Genomic DNA, 24,515 nt, shown 5'->3' on the forward strand with positions numbered 1-24,515 from the left:
AGCTAGGCATATTGGTCAGACCGGACTAGAGTGACATGAAGCTGAAGCACCTTCCAAGGCCGCTTCTGCAGCATGCACAGTACAGAGCCAAAGGACAGCAACAGACCAGCACCAACCACACCGAATAACACCACAGTCACTGAGGAAGAAGAGCAGACCTCCCAGCACTGTCCTCATGTAACATCATCCTGTCCATTGAAAAGCTGCCTGCATTTTCTGGACAAACGCAGCAAAATTGAGAATATCTGCAAAAGCCTTGGTGCTCCCTAGACAAGAAGTAGCAACTACCTCACCCAGCCAGAGACACCAGGACAAGGTGAGAAGTGACAGCAGTGAGAAGGAAAAGAAAAGGGGCGGGGGGGGGAAGATTTCAAGAAAGTAACATTAACCTCCCCATCCAGAATTGCTGCCTGGTTTTCTCCAAACCTGCACCAGGATGTCGAGCAGCTATTGGAATGCCAACACCCAAAGAAGTACTGGACAGTCCAACACCCGAACGTGATGTAGGCATGGGACTGTATTTGGTTTAATTACAGATGACTTGTAAAGCTAATTTAGAAACCTGCAAGAGCACTGCATCTTAGGTGTACAGCTACATTGCTGAAATTTGCCCATAAAAATCCCCAGTTTGCCTATCCATCACATGATGCAGATGCTTTTTGGTTTCCCTCAGCTGCATGCTGATATAAGGGCACAGCTCAGTGACCCGGCTCCAGAGACCTGTAAATTTCCATTTTGCTCTTTAGATTCAGTTTTTAATTATAAGAAGAAAAAAAATCCTTTACTTTGTAAAAAACGCAAAACATTTTTATTCCTGTTACCAAGCCAAAAACAACACCAGATGGAAACTTATTTAAAATTCTTACATGTTTAGCTCTCTTTCTGCAAGGAGGTTACTATTACCAGCCAGACAGCCCTAGGAAAAAAAATTTTAAAAAAAAGTATCAGTGGAACACGAAAGCAATTTACATTATATGAGATGACTAGAAACAGATGAAAACTGATGAAACCACAGTGACTGCTTTAAAAAAAAAAAGTCTTAATATTTACTTTGAAAACATGGAGAAGTAGTGAAAATACCATCAGGTCCCACTAGATAAGACATGCATAATACGTCTTCCTAAGGACAGTGGGGGAAACGTGGAGCAGCTTTACTCTGCAATAGCTCTCAGCTCCTAAAAGGATATTAGGTCACACACCGACTTGCCCTAAGTCAGACCATGTATTTGCAGAGGCCAAAGACACCCAAAAGCCAGCTCGCCTCCGTTCCCCGTTCTTAGGCTATGCAAAGAGTTGAGTGAGAAATCCAGATCAGGGGAGAGTCGGAGTGGTCCCTAAAGAACAGCACATTTCCAGACAAGACATCTTGTTGCTTCCCGAGTTTCTAGCTGCAGCTTTAAGCTGGCTGCCCTGCATGTCACTGTGTCACACTTCCCTCTGGAATTATAGAAACAGTTCTGTAGGCGACTCAGTCATCATCCATAAAATCTCGAGCATTTTACAAGCTCTTACAAAGAATGCAAAGCAGCTTTTTCTGGTCTCATTTACCACAGCCAATCTCAACGACAAATTCATGTTGAAAATCAGTAATAGAAAAGTTCTCTGATACTGAGAATTCTTAGTGAATAGTGTAAATACAGCACTTTCACAGCAATTTTATTCAGAATGTGTGCAGTAGCCCTTACTGATCAGTTACGACAGAAATCTGAACAATGGCATGTCTTTTTAAGAAAGTGAGAGCTGTGAAAGTTAAGTGCTATATTTACACTATTTGCAGAGCATTCTTTATTTGGATTTCTATGGTAACTGGTTAAGTAAGAGGACCACAGTTCATATTTTGAATGTTTTCATTCCCCATGGTCGGTAACAGCAGACTCACTACAACCCTTTTTTAAGTAGGAAGAAGCGATAAGCAAGCATATTACTCACTTAAATAGAGTCAAACCTTTACTGATTAATTTGAGATGGAGGTCCTCTCTGACACAGCAACAATACATTAATTTAAATTACCCTGTTTAATGTGACCTAGTAGCAAAACCAGTCTGGTATGCATTATCCCCCTGGCAAAACTTGTCAAAATTGCACTTCTGCTGTTACATCATTTTACCTGTCAACTGGCGCAGGGGAAACAGGGACAACTTTGTTCTCCTCCTGACCTGGAAAGAATCAGGGACCAGATAAGTTGTGAGAATCGGCACCTGCTGCAGGGGTATGGTACTGTTACAACAAGAGGAAGCATTGTTCATTATTAATTTGAAAAGGGCACCAGACAGCATACTGCAGTATACAGTCACCCTACATCTCTGGAACACCGTATAGCCAGGCAGGTCCCACTACAGCTTCTGCTTGCTATAAACACTACACGGCCAGCATGAGCAGCACCAGCTCCCTCATCCACGCTGCCTGTTTATGGGTTTTCCAATTAAGTCCTCGTGCATACATGCCTCTGGACTAATCTGGGATAATACAACATCAAGGAGGACAACATAATAGCTCTGTTTTGTAAATAAATAATCAGAGCTCAAAGAAAGTGTAATTTCTTTCTAAGGGGGAACTGCAAAGCAGAACAACAATTTCTCTCTCTTACAACATATAAAATGTCCATTTTAACATCAGAAATATATGTAATCTCAGGTACTCACTTCCCTCCTTTTGCTAGTCTTCATTTCTGAAGATGACACCAGCTCCAGACACCAGTTAATCTTTAGCCCCAAATATCCAAGACAAATTTCCAAAACTCTCAGAAAATTAATCCACAGCCAACAACAGCTGATTGCTATGGAATATTACTCTCCCACAGCCCATGCACAGCTACTCTCCTCTCAGCATTTCGGCTGTCAGAGACAGTACCCCACACCTGCCCTCTGGGAGCTCCTAAGCAAGTATGCAACAAGCACTTCCCAACAGGCCAATTTTTTCCCAGTGCATCGAGTTAAGTTTCTGGGAATTGCGATTCCTCCTTAGCCAAAGACTATTTTTATCAAGGACAGAGGAAATCCTCCCCGTCTGCTGCAAATTCTTCATATATCCACAATTCCCAAGTGAAACTGCATGGGACTTCAAGAACTACTGCACTCCAGCAAGACTACTGCGGATTTAGTAGTGAGAGCGCCCAAAAAAACCTAGATGAAAGGAATCGCTGAACACAGCGTAGCAAGAGCCGTCCATTGCTACATTCCTCTTCCACCACCCTCAGGCCAGAAGCAGCAGAAGACAGCCAAGGCAATCGTGCTTGCCTCCCTAGAGTTACGGCTAAGGACCACACGGTCTCAGCCATGTCACCTTTCTCTGAATCTGTCTACCACAGGGCACAAGGCTCCTACCACCAAAGCTTCATCAGCACAGGGTCAGCCTGGATTCAGCAGCGCTTGCAATGGGACAAGCGGGATTTCACCGGTGGCCCCACAGCACAGGGCCTCCATGCCCTCATTGCTGCCCAGGAACTGCAGGGAAGATGGCGGAGGCACTCCATGTTCAACTACCCAAAATATCCTTGAGCATCAGGAGCCAGGAGCACTTCACAGCTTAGATACTCGCAGAGCCAATGTAAAACAGCAGGGAAAACTGGGGAAGGTATACTTTACTACCAGGGCCCCATGAATGGGTACCATTTTGCCTGGCTCCTCCGGGGGCTTGTAAGCGTCAGCCACCCGCTCCCTCCTGCCAACTAACCCCCCTCAAAACAGTGGCGCCTGAGCACAGCCAAAGGCATCCTGTTTTAATGCACCGCTTTATGGCAAGAGCATGAAATGGCAATACCAGGCAGTAGTCCAAAAAAATAAAGAAAACAGAAGTTCAGTGGAACAGAAAGCACTTGCAAAGCACCGAGTTTCAGTGAGATGTGGAAACCAGTGAATGAGCACTCAGTTTTGCTAAAATACTTACCTCAGACTGGTAAAGCATAACGTTACCCAGTGTAATAAATTTGAAAAATAAGAGCTTGTTAGATACAGCAAAACTGGAATACATTTTCTACTTGTGGCTTACATTCCTCCCTTGATGTCATAAATCCAACTAATTTCAACACCACTGAAGGAAAACAGAGTACTTCAACTTCCTCCCTGCCAATGTAATGAGACTAACTAGTTTAAACAGGGAGAAATCACAAGTGTCCACCATGAGACACATGTCAGCCAGCGGCATGATCCTTGCCAATGACACTGCAGCATGTTCACTTCTGCACCTCCAAACCAAGCCTCCTGGAACGTTCTTCACAGCAAATCTTTCCTTAGAAAGTTCCTAGCATGAGCTTTGCTGAAATATCTACTATTATCTTCTGAAAAGCACACTGCAAAGCTCTCAAATATTTCCTCCCTCTGTACTTGAACACGTTAAGTCATGTCTGAAAGAACCACAACTGCTCACCATTTAGGTGGTACCTTACTGCATTCTCTCCAGAGAAGTTACTCTGAGGCATCCCTCTGCACTCAAACTACTGCTTGGTTATGCTAAGCTTAAAACCGCTCCTCCCATGCACTCACCATGCTGCATGCTGACCACGGTTTTGAAGCAAACTTCAGTCCACAAATACTTTTACATGTGCTTAGACAAACATCTCTAGGGAGGGATAGTCATTATATCCAGCTAATTCTTTTTTGTACGTACTTAGTGATGCCCAGCCTGACTCACTGACCTTGGCTACAGCATCCTCAAGAAACGTGCCATGATAGGACTGTCCCTGTTGGAGCTCAGAAAAGGCAGAAGTAGCAGGAAGAGGAAGAATTGTGTAAGGCAACCAGAAGCTTTAAAAAAGAATGATATATACCCAAATGCCTAACCATATTTTTATCCAAAACACACAAGCCAGCAGTGAAGAAAGCAGCTCCTTCTAGACAGGTGATATACTTATCCTTCAGCAACAACAGTCCCAAGGACAACAACCAAGAAAGGCAGTTTAGAGAGCTACTGCATAGTGGGACATGAGGCCACATGAGCACCTCACACCTTTGGTTTTTTGTGATAAACACCAAGCCTCTCTTTTTGTGAAAGCCCAGACTAACTTGCAATGCAAGAATGACAGGAATCCTCCAAAGCATTAGCACCCTTCCCATTAACAGATAACGCAAGTCACCCTCTTCATGCACCTACCTAAAATAGCACACAGTTCAGCTATGGTGCACTGTCTGGGCAGGTCTAAAAAAGTTAACACTGGCTTGTTCCAATCAAGTAAAGCAGCCTTAACCCATCAGTAGATGGCCACGGGGTCTCCCAAAATCACAGCAGCAGAAAGTGACGAAAGTCACCATCAGTGGCAGCAGCCAGGACAGGACCTCCCTGCTTTCAGCCCTTGCTCCAGCCTTCGTAAACCAAGTTTCCTTCGCTAACTAGAAGACATGCATGTCAGTAAAGCACCTTTAGCAGTCCACCATCATATACATACACAGGGCAGAAAAAAACCGATTTCACTTCTGTTCATACACTCACAAGCCAACTTTCCGTTGCACAAAACACTGCAGTGGGATACTCCTATGCACAGGCACTTGCTTTTTAACACACAGGGAGGGGTGCGGGCACACAAAACCAAATAACAAATCTACGATATTGCCTTTCTACATATTACAGCACAGAAACAGAGATCTCCATAAGACGAAACACTGCACATGCATAACGAAAGAGCTGTCATCCTGGCCACCTTGAGAAGTTCTATCGCACTGTAATCCACAGGGGCTGCTACTGAAAGAAATACAGCCAGCTGCAGAGCAAAATGCTCAGAACAAGGAGGCAGAACTTTGGATGGCTTTTGCCCTAAATATTTCTAAAAGGTCTAAGTCTTTTAAAACAACCCATGTCCTTTTCTTCCGTTTGCAGCGTATTTTAGCTAGCTTTTTTGTTTGTTTTGATTGAGCTGATGTTCCTGCTGCTGACCCAAGTAGCCCAACAACTTGATACCTGAGCTGCTCAGGACTCTAACATGGAGTTAATATGTCACTGCTGATCAGTTGCTCAGAGTGCATAGAAACTATATAGACACACCAGAAATTCCTGTGCAGTTCCAATGGCTCCACACCATAAAAGGCTCAAAAAGCCCCTGGAAAAACACCTCTAGCTTCCAGGTACAATGAAAGGAAGGCACATGTGCACACAGTTCAGCTGACCCAGCTAACAAATGACAGGTTTCTTTAAGTTGGGGGGGGGGGGGGGGGGGGGGAAGTAAAGCCAAATTTAATTAATGACAGAAAACCCAGGCTAGGACTAAAAAAAAAAAAAAAAGGAAAAAAACAAACAAACAAAATACCCCACCCACATGAATACAGCTATTCATAAGGAACATCGTAAGAATGTTTTGCTGCATTGCTCTCCACTAAGAGTTTGCATTTTGAGGTTGTATACAACCATCCACAAAGTCTCCTGATGAAAGTAGAACGGAACACCAGCAAAGGTCCCTCTGTGCTTGTGCTGGCTTTAAAAACAGCCAGCCAACAACAAATCAGTTGTAGGCAGTACACAGTACCACAGTTAAATGTTAGCATTACAGAAGTTTAGATTCTTCTACAATTTGGGGTATCCTTAAAGCATTACTATTCTGCTTGTGTGAACAACTACTGTCAGCATCCCTGCAGCAGCGTAAGCTAGGTAGAGAGAAATACATATCCATTGCCAGGGAAGGACCAGCTGGGCAATACAGCAAAAAGTCCAAGCTCAGTCACCCGGTATGATCCTCTGCTGGGAAGCAAACTGAACTGAGGAGATGCTGCTCAGCAGCACCTCACAAGCCACATACCTGAGGTGCCCAGCCTCTTCAAGACACAGGGAAAGAGGGAGCCTTCCTTGCTTCGTCAGCACCAACCTGAACAGTCAGGCACTGTTTTCTATTATCAGATAAGAGCTGCTTTTGGAACGTTAAAAAGAGTCTGAAAGCTAATCAAGGAAATTCACCCCAGGGAACTGAATGCTTACTTTCTCTAGAAATCACGAAACACATCCAGTTGCTTCTAATGTAAAAGTCCAATTACGCAGCAACCCATACCACTAACGCTGTAGTCTAACACTTGAAGCTTGCCTACAAAGGCATCACTGGCAAAAACACCAGCTTACATTGGCTTACACTGCTGTTGAACACCTTAAAAGCATATTGCAGTAGTATCTTTATATTACGAACTGCAGAGAATAGAAATATGTCAAAGCCACACTTGGAAGAGTTAGTCGGTTACTTTCTTCCAGACACAGCTTTCAAACAACAGATCATTGACAAAAGAGAAGACCTAGGAACACCACAGGGGTGTGCGCTCCAAATATTTGGTTCGTAGGATCACCACAAAAAATGCAAAAGGCCTCCAAAAACACCCCCATTTGGATCCAGCCAGAAACGCATACCACACAAGCACAGTCCTTCCACTAAGAAAGCAGCCTTTAGGGTGGTGTTGTTTATGCACCGATTAGGCTGTTAAAAGCATTCAAAAGGTACCCCACCTACAAGGGAGCGCATTCCTCAGGGTGTGCAAAAAACAACAAAAAAAAGTCCTCTTTTTCACTGAAGATCTCCAAAACTGTAACAAAGAACAGATTGTTTCCTAACATCTTTCAAACAACCCTGTCTGTGTTTTGGCAATTCAAACGCGTTTTTCCACAGTATTTAACTTCCTCCTCATCTTAATCCCTTAAATTTGATGAAAATATCAACACTGTTTGCCCCACAGAAACCCAAAGCCACTTTGTACAACAGTAATGCTTAAAGACCTTCAGTTATTGTGCTATAAAATAACACTATAGTAGAGTCCAAGTGGCGTTGTTTACATATAACTTTATTCACATTACAAAGTAAAGATGCAAAGGACAGAATGCCTGGACAGGTGACTGCTGTCACAGGTGCTAAGTATTTTTAACCTATAAAGCCTTCTCTTTTAAATATATTCTTGCAAATGTAAGAATAAGAGTGAATACAAGTTAACATCAGCTAAGGTATAGGAGCACATTAGAAGCAACAGAGATGTTGATTCTAAAGCACAGAGATCCATCCCTGACATGGCACCAGCCCAAACTACCAAGGCTGCATGTTGCTACCCAAGCTCAACCACGTTGTTTCTGGCCCTGACCTACATCGCATGAGACCAGCTCAGATCTCCTCTGCAGCCACAGCACTTTGATATGCAATGCAGACCATCCTCCTGCAATAACCAAGTGCAGGGGGACTATTCAATACAAGAAAAATTCCAACAATGCTTGACTGAACAAGACAGAGCAGTCAAGGAGCATGCGCAATCCTGACCTAAAATGTTCTGCTTGGGTACCAGTTAAGCAAAAAAAAAAAAAAAAAAAGAGAGGTGCAAATTCCTCATTCTCATTTCAGTATACCAGCTTTAGGAAACACAACATATCCTTTAGCAAAGTAACAGATGAAAGACCATACAAGCAGCATCACCTGCCCAGCATCGCTGACCATGAACGGAGACTCGGTATTAGAGCCTGACCCCACTGAAGTAAGCTGGAGTTCAGCAGAGCACAGACAGGGTTTCACCAGCTCAGGTGTTCTAACCGAGTTCTCTATTTACTACATTACACTGCTATTCAATTCTTGTATTTAGAACAATACTTGCCAGAGTACTACCTTACAAAACAAACAAACAAAACCACACACAGAACCAAACTGTGCTCCAAGACCCTGATCTGAATCTGATCCAGTATCTTCTCCTGAGATCAGGCTTATGCAGATGCAGGATAATAGTAACTGTTCTTGCTTCCCACAGGGCCAAATTCAAAATGCTCTTTGGAAGTGTTATACAACTCTGTAATAATCTCACTCAGGGGGTTATTGCTATGCTTGCTTGTATCCAGATTAAAAAATAGTCTGGAAAACCACTTGCATTATTGCATTTTTATCATGCCATAAACACTACTGTCTAAAGTCAGCTTCAAGTTTTGAACTCCACAAATAAAACCTACCTGAGAAGTTATACTCATTTACATATCCAATCCTAATAACCACTTTTTTTAACCCTTTCCTTATTCCTTCACTGCTGTTAAAACTTCAGTTTAACTTTGTCCCTTCCTGTGCTTTTGCTGCATGTTGGCTACGCTTTCACAGAAACATATCCTACCATAAAATTGTAGCCATGCGTTTGAGGAGACTCCAGAAGTTGAGCTACTTCTTTTCAAGAGTGCAGCACAGGCTGGACTTCAGATTTGAAAATTCAGACTAAAGGTATTGCAGAGCAAGGGTTTGCTTGCAGGACTCCGCTTTTCCTCATTTACAATATACTATTACAACACAGAACTGAAGTGATCCTCTTTTTTAAGGCACCTTCACTACAACCGGCACTAAATGCCAAACATGATGTGTCAAGTTTTTCAAGCCTTATAAAGGAAAGACATAACTATAAAATCCTAAATGAACACCACTTGGGCATCTCTGCACTTAAGATGTATTGGGAGGATCACAAACACAAGCCAAAATGAATTAGATGCAACACATCAAGTTTTCAATGCTTCTAAAGTAATTGAAATTTCGGGCAGGAAAGACCACTTAAATTAAGAAAGCAGCTACAATCTTGGACAACAATAATGGGTACCATCAGCACGCTATATACAGAAACAAATCAAGAGCTGGAAAATATGACCCACATGTATAGAATTACTGACTAACGTTCAATGACCATTTTATCTCGGCAGCTAGGCTTGCATTAGGAACAGCAAGGCAGCATTCACACACTGCTTGAAAAATTTCCCTGAAGTAACATACACATCATTATCTGGTCTAATCTTCCAATTGTTCCTCAAGTCAAACAATTTTTAGAGAGCATTTGTCTTTATTCAGCTGCTTGTTTTTTCCTATAAACACATTTTTTCCTCTCTCTCTGTATATATACACACGTATGCACTGAGATCTCAGTATGTGGGAGTACAGGCAGGCATAGAGAACCGTTTTTATATAAAAGACAATGACAGAAACCTGAAGCTCTGACCACTGCCATTTTGAAACAAAGTGATCATGATGAATTTTTAATTTTTTATTTTTTTATTACTGTTACCTTGCTTTCATATTCTGGCTAAAATCAGAAATGACAGAAGAAAAGTTTGGGGGTTTGTTTTTGGTTTGTTGTGGGTTTTTTTTTTTTGTTTTGGGGTTGGTTTTTTTAAACTCCATTAATTTTAAGCCAGAACAGAAGCAGGAAGTACTGGAAGTTTCACAGGAAAGCTGGTCAGTTTAGTTTTATTGCCGGAAGCTACCCCAACATTTCTTTTAACATCTGAATATAGAACAGATATGAATCTCTAAAAGTTCACGTGCAGCAAAACCAGGGCAACACGTGAATGGGTGCTGTTATCAAATTGAACTTTAACCATCATTGTATCAAGTTCACCACATACATGTACTCTGGTGTGGTATTTTATTTAATAAAATAAAGCCTTCATTCCTCAAGGTAGGGACTACACATTTTGAGTTTAAAAAAAAAGCTATCGTAGGTCATTAAAAATTAATACGGAACTATCACCTCAGTGCTCATGAAAAGTTTGACTACTACACATAAATACTTGGAAAGCTGTATTTCAAAGCATATGCTTTTCAGTCATCTACCTAGAGATACTAAAATCATAACAATCAATTTTGGATGGGAGTGGTGGAAATTGGCTGGAAACCAGAGCTGAGCCCCCTCCGTATGCAGTTCTGAGCACCCAACAGCATCCGCCGGCTGCCCAGCTGTGTACTTGCATTTTGCTGCACGTGGGAACCCAACCCCCACCCCCACCCCAAAACTACTGTAAGTTTTCACACAGTGGAATCCAGCACACACTTTTGTCGTTACTGCATAGTGTTAATTCCAAACAATGGCTTTTCAAAATTTAACAGGATATGCATGTGTATATAAAAGGTGGGCTAAAAAATGAAAGGAAATAGAGTTCTCATGTCTGAGTCATTAGAGTTGGTGTGTTTCTTGGCAGAAAGCTAAACAAGGAGAGGAAAGGAACAAGAAAGGCTGAAAGATGAGGAAGGGAACACATCCAAGTTTTTAATGCTTCTAGAGCAAATGACATTTACTGGCCAAAGGAGAAAACACTCCAGATCATTTCAGCGAAAACAAATTTTTTCGCCTAATTTTTAAATAGCTGTAGTTACTAAGGCAAGACTCGTCTTATTTACCTGAACTACCTTCATTCCTTGAACTCATGCATTATGCGTAAGACTATCAATGTGGATGTATTTTACAGAACAAATTCAATGTAAAAAAGAACCCATACCGGACTGCTCTGTGAAGGCCACCAGTAACTGCCACACAAGCCTGAACTTCTCTCATCACCATGCAAAGTAACCCCGGCCAACCATGACACACACACCGGTGCCTGAGAGACATTCACTAGTTCCCAATGCATTTCGAATGAGGAGCCCTCTGCGTTGCCTGCCCAGACAAGGGAGGAGGGAAAGGAGGATTGCCACGCGCACCTCCCCAGGCAGCACAGGCTTGCCAAGATACACAGGGGATGGGCAGGTGGTGGGATACATACATATCAAACCCTGGTTAGGAGGAGACCAACAGCAAGAGGAAGAATAAGAGCTCTGTGCATAACAGCAAAGTCTAGCAGCAGCCTGTCTCCCACGTCCTTGTGTTTGAAAGCATTTCATAGTCCAACAAGCTAAAAGAAGGCTGCAGGAGGGAGAGATGAAAGGCAGGAACATCAGCAGATGACAGTTTCTGATGTAAAGCAATATCTGACAGGACTGTGAGGAGTCCGCAGAGAGAAATAAGTGACAGGTGGACAAGATATAATGCCAATGGAATTCAGTATTAACAAATGCACACTGAATGCAAGCTTTTACAGTAGTTATGAATTCTCACAGGATTTTTAATTAAAACACTAATTAAAGGCTCTAGAAAGGGACTTGGAACAGCTCAGCAAAAGTTTCTGCTCAAGATACGGCCATGGTTTAAAAAGCAGAAAAAAACTAACCTCAAATACCACATTACCCTTGCATGAACTGATTTGAAATGATGTATAACATTAATCTAATAAATGCCTTCTAGAAGACAATAATGCAGATTGCTCTATAACAACACATTGTGCTGGTCACCCCAAAAGATGCTGCTAAACCAGCCAGAGTTACATCTGTTTCAGAAAAAGGTAACAGGTCTGGCTCTGGGAATGGAAAAACCCTCAGAATAGACCGTCTTCCTGAATAATCCCAATCTGCTGAAATACATCCAAGTACAGTAAAACAGAAAATGATTTGGAAAAGGAAGTCTGGCAGTTTCTGTTTACATATACAAGAATGTGCATGTGTATAAATACAAACTAAAATTATTTTCTGCAGGAAGTCATGGAAGTCAAATATGGCACATTTTAAGTGAGGACCAAGACCAGGCACAGTTGATCCATTTATCAAAGGTTTATTACTAAGATTCATTTACCAACAGCCTTGAAGGCATGGGTCTACCTCTAACCATTACAGACCATGATAAAAGAACAGTGGGGAGAGATTACCCCATAAAAACCAGAGATGCTCCTACTTTCTCCTCTGGAAACATACAGCACTAACACCTTGCAGACAAGACGTTGGGAAGAGAGGGACACATGGTCTGATCCACCCTGATAATCCTCACAGTCTCAAACAGCACACCATCTATCTGGCACAAACGAAGCTCACTCCACAGTGAGTCTGGCTCTGGTACAAGGCAAAAGGAGCCCTGCAGAGGAGCAGCAGTACCTGCTGAAACTGGCCCAGGCTTTAAACTGAAAGAGGATTGATTTATCTTGGACATAAGGAAGAAATTTTTATGATGAGGGTGGCGAGACACTGGAACAAGTTGCCCAGAGAAGCTGTGGATGCCCCATCATTGGAAACATCCAAGGTCTGGTTGGATGGGGCTTTGCAGAACCTGATCTAGTGAAAAATTTCCCTGCCCACAGCAGGGGGGTTGTTGGACTAGATGATCTTTAAAGGTCCCTTCCAATTCAATACAAACCATCCTATGATTCTGTGATTCTACCTGCCCTGTAATCTCATCTCTGCTTTTTCTGGCTACCACCCACACAAAGCCAGCCTGGTTGGAAGCACCAACGATGTAGTGCCAAGAGCCAAAAAGATATAAGATCCAGAAAGATGACCATATAGACAACCATAAGGCCTAGCACACCAGAGCCTCTGATTCTCATGAAAGTGGGAATGACAGCCCCACACGAAGAGTATGCAAGGGCTTCTCAGAGAAAGGCTTAACTTCGGCAGAGCTGGCTACTGCTCAGGAAGGGAGAGAAGCTCCCGTTTGAACACACTCTGATCTCAGACCCACCTCTTACATAGCTCTAGAATATTGACTTTGATGATACTTTGGTATATTTTGGAAGCCATCTACCTCAGCCAGAGCTCTCCTCCTCTCATCGCTCCACACAACAGATGTAATAGGACCCTGTATATAAACTGAACAAAGTTTAAATTGTTCCAGAAATTGCATACTCAGCATCTGGGAACATCCACATTCCTTAATGATTTTCTCAGTACTGCATGTGCTGCTGAAGACTTTTCAACTCCTTCACCTCAGGAAGCATATATTTAGAGTCATATGTGGGCAAAGATCTATTTTCTCAGAGAACTAATGTTCTGGCTTGAAGCTTAGATAAATCAATAGCCCTTAGATTAAAGCATCTTGCTGCCCTCAAGACAAGCCCAGAAGAACTTCTTCCCAACTGAAGAAAAATAACAGTTTTATGCCTTTTTCTGCCATTTGGTAAGCCAGGAAAATGTGATTAATTTCTTTGTGTTCAGAGTTAATTAAGTGGCCTTTGGAGGCCATCAAAATTTGTCATGTCATCTGCCTTTCTGTGCTAGGAGAGCAACCAGTATTGTTGTCCAAGTCATTGCTTTTCCAGACATTAGCTCCTCCAGTGAGTAACCTCTACCAGCTCATCCAAATCTCATCTCCTGCACAAGGTCTCCTTTTAAAAGCCTCTTTGGCCCAAGGCATATGCCCAGGAAAAGTAATCCATTCTAAGCTGTGTGGGCCCATTCACTTTTGCTCCCTACTGAAAGCCCAGTCATTATCTCTACCCAAACAGAAGATGAGGGGCAGGTTCTCATTCTCCTTATATCAATATCATTGACATTAAGTCCTTAAATGTGATGAAAGCCACTCCGTACTTGGGAAAAAGCTCAATGGTTACCTTCCAATTATCCACCGAATTGCATTCAGATAATCTCCAGTGAGGGACAGAATCACAGAATCATGGAATGGTTTAGGTTGGAAGGGATCTTTTGAGGTCATCTAGTCCAACCCCCCTGCCGTGAGCAGGGACATCTTCAACTAGATAGATTGCTCAGAGCCCCATCCAACCTGACTTTGAATGTTTCTAGGGATGGGGCATCTACCACCTCTCTGGGCAACCTGCTCCAGTGTTTCACCACCCTCACATAAAAAATGTCTTCCTTACGTCCAGTCTAAATCTACCCGCCTTTAGTTTGAAACCATTACCCCTTGTCCTGTCCCAACAGGCCTTGCTAAAGAGGTTGGCCCCATCTTTCCTATAGTCCCCCTTCAAGTACTGAAAGGCTGCAATAAGGTCTCCCCACAGCCTTCTCTTCTCCAGGCTGAACAACCCCAACTCTCTCAGCCTTTCTTCATAGCAGAGATACTCCAGCCCTTGGATCATTTTTGCGGCTGTCTGCTGGACCCGCTCCAACTGTTCCATGACCTCCTTGTGCTGAGGGCTCCAGAGCTGGACACAGGAATATCAGTAGTTACAATAACTCATCAATAATTATTTCAGTAGAAGTGCTACAGGAGTGCCACACCAAGGACAGACCTGTGTACACACACAATCATTGTATAACACTTACAGAGATGTAGCTTGTAATTTCCTTCCTTCTTTCCTACCTCTTTCCACAGAATAGTGAATTACCAGCACTTAACAAGTCTGCCTAGTTGGAAGACACAACTGTCCTTAGTAAAGATGATGTAACTGAAAGTCCTCTGCTGTTTCCCCTAGAAACTGGTCAACTCCAGTCACAGAAAGCACATTTCACTGCTTGCTGCTCCCCTCTACATTCACCTCTGGGCTGTGTTAGATTTTACTCTCTAGCAGGCCAGCTCACTTCAGTTAATGGCTTGCAGAAAGTGACGGCTTGTCCAGGTCTAAGAGTTTCACAGGTATATCAAAGGTGACCACTTGGGACTTCTGAAGACCAGAGCAAAATAAAGACTTGAAGGGAGTAGTGCACATATAAAGAGACCGGTTCCCCAACAACAGCTATCTATACTCAAACATGCAAATGGAGTTGCTTGTCATGTAAGATTAGTGGTCTCCTGATTAAAATAGTAACCCTTTCAATTAAATTTCCATTCTTCCAGAATGGCCAAAGGCCTGTCCATATTTTCAGGATGTCATTCAGGCGTCTGTGGACTTTTACACAGCCTGAAATAAAGAACAGGCACTTGCAAACGAACGACAGGAAGGTACGAGGTACAGTCTGAGCACAAAACCTATGCTTCAGCTGAAACAAAATGATGTTTCTGCAAGAAACAGGGCAATGCAAAACCAAGCAAGACACTGATGGGAAACAGGTACCTGACTTCTGTGGCAAATTGTACATCATCACATTCAGCATTTCACTGTGGACAACATGAACATTTGGACTTGCCTGAAATCCCACCCATTGCAAGGAGACAAGATGCTCACAGACCCCAAGCCTCCCACCGTGGAGGTCCCTGGTTAGTCTTTTCCAGAAACAGTGTGGAAATTTGCTCCCTCCATTACAGCCTCTGCAGCAGCGGCACTTGCACAGAAAGCGGAGGGAACTGGGACCGCTTGCTCCCGTGCATGAAGATGCTCAGAGCCCAGCCTCTCAGAAGAACACCCTAGCCATGGGGCCGCTGTCTTCTGCAGATGCAGCCAATGCTACCCTTCAGACACAAGCCACGTTGTACAGGCAGGGCTCCATCAGAGAAGATTAACAGGCAGAGATTACATTAGCATACAAGTGTACGCTAACCCAATACATTAAAAACAGATGATCTTTCCCAGCTGTGCCTTCCAGCACACTTTGCTCAATGACATGAAATTTTAGAGGGTGGTTTCATTTATTAACCTCTGCAGGCTCACTGCAATCATAATTGGGCAGCCTAACTGCTCAGAAGGTTATCCCAGTGACTCAACTGCACCGCAATACAAATAAAGATATCTACATAAACCGGGCTGCAAGTACTAAAAATTAAGACCTAATTAAGTTATACATTTGTGCATCATTGCCCTCTCTATTAGAGTTTGGAAAATTGAAGGCAACATGCTATTATACATCATGTGCTATTATTCACATAAGTGCCTAAATTACAGAGTTTGGTAGATACTAGTTATGTGCTTATTAAAAATCCATTTAATTCATCATATAATACACAGACTTCTTTCAAGATTGAAACAGGAAACATAAAAGCAGCATCTGAATAGCAAGTCTCAATCAGAAATTATTTCTGCTGCCACAACAACAGTTTTTCCCTCTAGATTTTGGTTTCCCCTCTCACACTGAGCCACAGCAGGGGCTGGAGGAGAGTTTCTGAAGTCTCATTCACACCCTTTGCATTTACCTTCTTCTTAAAAAAAAATTTTTTTTAAAAAGCATGCTGAGTACAAACTGTGAGAGAAGTTCACAACTCCTGAGAAAGTTGTATAAAATTGCTGATATAAACCAAATAAAAACAAATATAAAGGACCTGAATAAATCAGGTTTAGTCTGAATGTTTAGACCAGAGGCTCTTGGGGGACAAGGGGGAGGGGGAAGGTAAACATCTGCATTGGAGAGAGCAGCGATACAACACTGGTCATTTTAGAGGCAGAGGACATCCTCAAATGTGCGAAAAATGGTTAGATGTAGGGATTCAATCAAGTTAGTCTGTGCAGTAGATGCGATGGAAACCTTGGTCCAGCTTGTGCACACACAAATAAAGATGCTGAGTAGCTGTCAATCATACAGCCCTTAATGAAGCGACACTGGTGTTTCACACCCAGCTATCACTTTTTGGTTTTTTTCCTTATCCTTTTCACCTTGTACCTAACTGATTACAAGCTTGTCTAGCACTGGAATTTGTTCGGCTTCACAGGATGCTGGCTAGGAGTGGAGCGCCGAGCAGGGGCTCTGGCAATGCCAGCAGCTGTGCAGAGCAGTCAGCCCGCAGCTGGGGCAGCAGCATCCTACCAGCCCCATTGTGCCCAGGGACTGATGCTGGAGCCCAAAGGGCACCCCAGGGCAGCTGACTTGTGGCCCTGTGCAATTAGCAGCTTTTCCAATAAACTTCCTACCCTATGAACACTAACTCCCAAAACCCAAATTCAGGGTTTTATCATCTTAGCTTTTAAGAAGCCATTTAACGTCAGAAATAGCTTTCTAAGCACTCTCTCCCTTCTCTCTCAAAGGATTTCAGAGAGCATCAGGGAGACAGAAGAAAACTTCCTCTCAGAATTTAAAGTATTTTTAAATGCAAATATATATTCAAAACAGGCTAAAATATTTAAAAGAATTTCTAACTGTGGTTTGTTTCATGTGAAGGGATTTATGTGTCTTTATCATAGAAACCACAGCTGTTAAGTTAAAACAGTGTCTGATATTCCATTTGTCATCTCATGATTATTCCTTCAACAGTAATTCACATTAACCACAGTGTATCTTTTATCTTAACAGTTGATAAGAATTTCTGAAGTACTAATTTATACAACTTCTACTTGAGTTAAGGCGGCTATTACCATCTTCACGTCAGAGACAGATAAACCACAGCTGCCCCAACACTGCACGATACCAAAGTCACATAAGCAACATCTTTCCGAAATTGCTCTTTTAACTATTAAATACGCACATCTTCAGTTAAACACACCAAGCAGAACAGTCTTCCTCCACAATAAGCTTTTACAACAAGGATGCCACACACTGCTTTTGTAATGGCAAGATACAGCACCAAGATACAGTGCGACTGGCTCCAGCAAGATGTATGTTATCCTTCATTTGACTTCTTCACATATTCTTACCACTTGCTCTCAGTGGTATGGGCCTGAAGCTCTTGAAAAAGAGCACAAATCTAGAACTACATACTGCATTTAGCCTGAATGGGGTGTTCGAAGGTTCCAAGTCACATTTCTTTTGCATTCAACAACTAGCTCTCGGAAGAGCTAACAGCAGCACCTTTCCTGTATCCTTGCTGATAGGATGGCCGTGCCTACAGCTATTCCCCAAACCCTCACTTTATAACCTCTCCCAGCTTCTCTGCCTTAAATCTTAAAAAAAAAAGGAAATTTTTAGCCTTTTGTTTTGACTTGTCTTACTGTAAGTTCATTTAAAACTAAGAGTACAGTTTTCAAGGCACAATAAAACACAGTATAAAAGAACTTTTACATAAAGGAAAAGAAAGAGGTTGGAACAGAATATCTCAATATTAGTGCTTTTAAAGAGCTGAACAGGAAATTAATTAAAAGCAATCCTTAGCCATAAACATTTAGTGGTTTTCATTTAAATGTACTGATGTATCACAACTTTGACCAAACTTCCAACTGCATATATTTCAGGTAAGTTTAGAAAAGAAGTTGTCTCTTTTTACTCAAGAACACCCAGAAACTTACATTTTCAAGAAAGTCTCCTCATTTCAACTTGAAGAGCCCCAGCTCAGCACCAGGGAACACTTCTCCAGCACAGCCCAGCCTCTCAGGTTGCAGATGAGCCGGTGGGCTCTCCTTGCTGGCCAGACAGATCCCTGCTGGGAGAAGAGAATGATGAAACATGTAAGCAACTTCAGTCAGGGTCTAGACAGCTACTTTCCATGCATCTCATTCTGGTTCCCATGCTGTGGTAAGGCAAGATTGATAAAAGGTGTTGAAGGCAGCTAAAGGCATTCTGCAAAAACAAAACACTCCAGCAACAGCAGTCAGGAGCCCAATGTGACTCGATGCGTTTCTAAATCCTGCCAGGAGTGTAACGCCTGCTGTAAAACGTGGCTACCCTGACAAGGCAAAGGAGAAGTGCTCCCAAGCACATGCTATTCACAGCCTGTGTCAGCTTAGGCTGCCAGCCTGCTAATTCTTGTTGTTTAGAAGATTTTAAACAATCTGTTGGTTAGTCTTTCAAGGAGAAACAGCCTGGCACTCACTCGAGGTCATTTATGGAGCCTTTTCTTGTCTTAACCATCTATAATAAAAGAAGAGCTGAGCTGCAAGTAAATGAACAACCAGCCAGACGCATTTCCTCATGCCAATTCCTGGATGTCACACAATCCCTACATGCTAGATATCATCTACGTGACCAAACACTCTCTTGCAGGTGGCACTTGTAACACCAGTGCTAACAACCAAGGTGAAGTCTCCTTCCCCAGGGACTACAGAAAGCAATGCCTTAGGGACACCTACATCTCAAATCTATGACTCAGTGAGAAAAGACAGATGTGTATCTGTTTTACTATCAACTGCACAACATTCTCAATCCACCTCCCTCCATTTTTTCCCAAAAAACACATTAGCACAGTTACCAAATCTTTAATACATGCAGGAATCCTTAGACAAACTAGACATTAGAGCACGTCTTAAATTCCCCAGCACTGCCAACATAGACAGATCCTTCCACGATTAAGCACAATGTGGTTACGTAGGGAATTGAAGGCAGGCACCTTCATGGCACAAATCCGCAAGATCCATACTCCTTTGTTCTGATGTCTTGCAACATGGTTGCCTTAGCAACATAAATCATCTTATTGGTCATTAAATACTATTTCTTCCATATAATGTTCAAACTGTTCGACAAAGAAGTGGTTTTCTAAATACAATGCTTTCCCCAAACAATGCTAAAAACTCTATTTAAGTTCAGCAGTTTGATATTACCAGAGGGTTTAAAAAGAAAATTAAAATAATTTAACAGCAACCTTTAATTATTTGTTTTGCCAAAAAGAAAAAAAATAGAACTCAGCCACATTGAACTTTCCCATCCATATGAATTTGGAGGAAAAAGTTGTACAGCAGGAAAGGTTTTATTAATCTTTCTCTGTCTTTCTGGTCACACGAGCAATGCTACTACAGGTTACTCATGGGGGAGGGAGGTGTTCTGTCCTGACTGTAGTTAGAAGGTACGTCTGTACAGAAAAACCTCAAGCAACACTGCAAGTTTATGTTTTCCTTGGCAGGGAGCAAAACAGAAAAAGGGAGACAGATGAGAGATGTTTATGGTCCAACCCACCAAGGCAGAATGAAATAGGGCCAGACAGCACATGCGCTTACGCCTCTTCTGCTCTGTGCTACAGCTTCCCTGCCTCTACACCCGTTTAATCATGTACAAAACTCATCAGTAATCTTCCACTGCTGGGAAAGCCATGCATTTTCCGAAAGCTGCTTGGTATCAAACCCACTGCAGTCAGTAGGCGATTGCTAAACACTGAGTCCAAACACAGATACCCTCCTTCACAATATACTGCAGCCTGTTTTAGGAAGGGAAATAAAAATAAAATTTAAAAAAGTGAAGTCAATAAATCTTTAGCTTTGGGTAGTTTTGCCTCATGTTCTATAGCTTCTTTATAGCAAGAATTGCATTCTTGCTATAAAGACACACTACTTGTCAAGAATGAATGTTTTCAACTAAAGAATATCTTGACCTCAGTATTTCACCAGTCTAATTCAGTCTCCAGTTTCCCCTCATCAGGCAAGTAGTTTCTCTTGGTTCTTGGATATATATCAATTTTAAAGAAGTACCAGCTGAATCATTAGGACTACAAGTGCACATCTGAAAAACAATATCCTGAAACTATAAAGGTCATGCTGTCTGCCGGGAAAGAGCATCAAAAATCCGCTCCAACTTGGCTGGTCCTTAGACACTGTCAGCCTAAAGCCAAACCAGGTGGGAGCCAGATACTTCAAGCAAAAGCAAAGCTGTCTACGGCTTGGGCTCTTTAGGATGCAAATAACCCAAAGTCAAGACATCGTAGTATCTGGGGAAGGAGAAGGCATAAATTCATATGAACAAAGTGACAAGCCTTTCAAACATGATTCAGGTCCCACTTGTATCAGAGGGAAGTACTTCGGCCCATCTTTCCCATTAGCGTCAGTGGGCCAAAATCAAAGTTCTGCAGGCGCAAGTACTGCTTAAAATACAAAAGCAAAGCCAAAGACTCTAACATTGCTAAGCAAAATGGACAAAATATTTTTCTGGCAGGCAAAAACATTGTCCCAGAACAACCGAATCCCTGTTGTAACTTAATAGCAGTATCCCAAGCCATTCAGATCCAAAGGTCTTTGAAGATGTTGGAAACAACATCTTTTATGGAATTAAGCATATACAATGCCATATTTAAGCCCTGACCATGAACGACCCAGAGTTAGCACTCCTCCTCACAGTCAGTCTTATGTTACTCATCCCAGTTCCAACAAGTTACTTCAAATCAGCACATGACACATCATTAACAATGGTGGTAAATGCTTTCCTTTAGAGAGGAACGTACTTAACGTACTACTTTCACTGTTCTTTGGGTCTAATGAAGGACAGAGCTTACCACTTGAATAAAAGGCTCACCAATGACTATATAAAAATCTCAAACTGCTGTCATGAAGATTTTAAACACAGTAGTGTATTTAGGGAGGCCATCCCTCACACTTGCTCAAATATCTTCTCTGTCTACCTTACAGAGCCACCTTCATTTGCTATGCAGGTCTGCAAGCAACAAGAACAGACACTACTTGGATCATCGCTCCCTGTTCTTACGGGACGAAGACGGAATAGGCAGCTCCTAACTTACCTACCACAAACTGTGGAAGGCTGGTAACAAGAAACTCATAACATTTGCCCAGCAGTACGTTCAAAGATGCAATCACTTACCCACAGTAGGGCTACGCTGACATTTAAAAGGTAGGGGAGGGGAGATGGTGTTTGGCATTTTTAAGACAACTATAAAACACAAACTAAGCCCCAAATGTGGGGGGCTTCAGGTTACACACAATCTGACTATGAAGTAAATTCAGATAATGATAGCATTTAGTAAATAGAAACATATTATGCAACCTTCTGTATTTAACATACTGTTACTATAATTATGTATGCAGTAAAGTCCTTGCCAAAGCCTTTGCAGCAAGCAGAGAAGAATCAAAACTTTGCTGATGTTTTTTGAATCCACCTCCTGGTAAGATCAGAGAGGCCAAATCGGAAGTTGCACCCACAGCCTGGGAAACTGCATAGCCATGAGCGGTCCGAAGGCCAGGAACCACAGAGCACTCTTCCCCTTTCCCAGGCTGAGTAAGCCAGTCATCCTTAGTGCTGCTTCCAAAGACAATTAGCAAAGTCTCATTTCAGTTAGCTTTCCAGAGCCATGAGCACAAAGAAGAGTACTGTATGACTTCGGAAAGAAAAAGTGTGATTAAAAAGGCGAACTGAGATGGAGCTGGAAGGCAAACTGGGAAAGACCAGAGAAAACAAGATCTAAGAAATCACAGAGCATCTCCCTGCAAAATGGTGGGTACTACTTGGGGCAAAGCCAATGTGCGTATTCAGAACAAGGAGCCTTCTTACACCAAATTGGGTTTAAAATTATCTTTCTCACTCCTCATTATCAAAATGATTCATTGCTTCCTAGACAAGACCTGTACAGTACACTATATAATGGCATGATCCATCTACATGTCTACAACATCTCATTTAATACTGGCAAGATTAACATGTCTTCTGCACATTCCTAGCTTCTGGTTGCCAAAGCTTTTGTGGCAATATCCCATCACTAGTCTTCCCCAGCCTGGGGGTCTCCTTTGCTCTTGTATTATTTCTCCTTTAGCCAGACCCTTAACTGCTTTGTAATTCTAATATCCTGCTCCTCTAGTTTAGAGTTTCTCACATCATGCCATAATAAATGTTTTATTAAAGACCAGATAAAAATCAATATATTTATCCTAACTCACGCTTTAACATGGGGGGGAAAAAGGAGGGGAGGGGAATCATTTACTCTGGCACACTCTACCTACTTATGATGAATTTTGTCCCATTTTCCATTCATGGTTTTAATTATTCTTTAATATCTGTTTAAAAAATTTACATATCAAAAGACTGACTGTTTCTTCTGTAAATACACAACAGTCCTTCAAACACACCAGGGTTGTTACCATTTAGGAAAATAAATATCTTTTGCACATGTTCATATTCTATTAGAATCAAAAACAAGAAATATGCAAAGAATGAAAACACAATACTTCACTGCTCAGGGTAGAAGTTTAAAACCTGTGGTTTTGCTTTTTGGTTTTTGTTTTTTAAATACCACACACCACCCAAAATTCATGAAGTTCTCTTTTACTACAAACAGGGTTGATACGTATGTGGAGAACAAACAATATGTTTAGTGACCCAGGAAAATAAAAGCTTTTCCTACAGCTTCTGCTTCACTTACTCGAAGAAGAAGCAGTCTGCTGAGAACCAGAAATTCAAAGTTTGTGTTTTCCCTCCTGATAGGAAAAACAGCCTCAAGAAAACCCACATTTCCCTTAACAAAATATACCCATTAATTTATCTTCTTTATACAATACCTTATCCAGAGCAATGGCATTTCTGTCTCTGTAACCAACACCAGCACCCACCAACACTGGGAATTAGCCAAGCAATCAATTGTGGGGAAGTGTGACTGTGCCACAAGCCTTGGGAGGAGGTGTTAAGCCGCTCCGTGCCAGGGAACGAACACGTAAGACCTTTCAGCTCGGCTGGCAGCACGCAGCACTCTTCCTCAGCAATCCCACACAGCTGTCCCGAGTCACACGAGTATATGTCTGTACAAAGGGGTCATTGACATGAAATTAAGCCACCAAATTTAAGCCAATTTTGATATCTGAGAGCATGAGAATGAATTCAGCAGAGCGAAGCTCTACTGGTTATATATTCCAAGTTTATTTGGAGCGGCAATTAATGCTCTGTGTGCTGATGACTTCAATATACATCCCAGTCTTGATAGCAGTCACTCAAAAATTCACAGAAAAAATTCCAAGTATTACTCTCACTATGCCTGGTGGGATGCCCAGGCAGTGTGCAACATCCCTTTCATACTGCTCAGAAGCATGGCACACATGCAATTAAAACACCAACAGAGTTCCTTAATAATTACAATACTATGATCCCAAATCTGGTGGCTGGCCACAGCCTAATGAAACAAAAGAGCAATTAGCGATTTACACAAAACCAGGATGCAGGCTAGAAGATTTGTTCCCTCTAGAGAAAAAGACAGAAGGGCTTAAATGATAAAGATTGCCAGTGAACATTCACTCAGAGAGATCCCTTCTGATACCAACCTGGAAGAGTCTGGTATATTATCATCACACTTAGCTTCTATTTGTATCCTAAAAAATCCCAAATTGACTAGTGGCTTTTGTATCGCTAATAGCCCTACTCAGAAAATGAAAATGGCAATTATTCCTCATTAAAAAACCACTCTTGTTTTTAAGCCGGGGGGGGGGGGAAGAAATCAACAACTGGAAGCACCCTGTTTCCCACCTTTCTTTTTAAGGCATTTTGAGATTACAAACCTTTTGATTCAGAAGGGGCACCAGAAACCCATGGAAGCAAACAACGTGTGCACTCCCATACCCCAAAGGCCAGGCATCCCAGCTGAAAT

General features: G+C 42.2%; 1 protein-coding gene across 8 annotated transcripts in view; it reads right to left on the bottom strand.

Annotated features, from left to right (window-relative positions):
* The window catches only part of APBB2 (amyloid beta precursor protein binding family B member 2), a 193,092-nt gene that overhangs the window by 153,200 nt on the left and 15,377 nt on the right, over positions 1–24,515 (bottom strand). For 5 of the 8 annotated variants that reach the window (XM_064449328.1, XM_064449331.1, XM_064449326.1 and 2 more), the window contains exons 2-3: positions 18,523–18,653; positions 867–916 (exon numbers count right to left, since the gene is read on the bottom strand). The gene's annotated coding sequence lies outside the window, so the exon portion shown is untranslated. The remainder of the gene's footprint in view (positions 1–866; positions 917–18,522; positions 18,654–24,515) is intronic. The other 3 variants (XM_064449329.1, XM_064449332.1, XM_064449327.1) reach the window with 1 other exon arrangement.

The sequence above is a fragment of the Phalacrocorax carbo genome, chromosome 4 (assembly GCF_963921805.1).
Source record: "Phalacrocorax carbo chromosome 4, bPhaCar2.1, whole genome shotgun sequence".
NCBI lineage: Eukaryota > Metazoa > Chordata > Aves > Suliformes > Phalacrocoracidae > Phalacrocorax > Phalacrocorax carbo.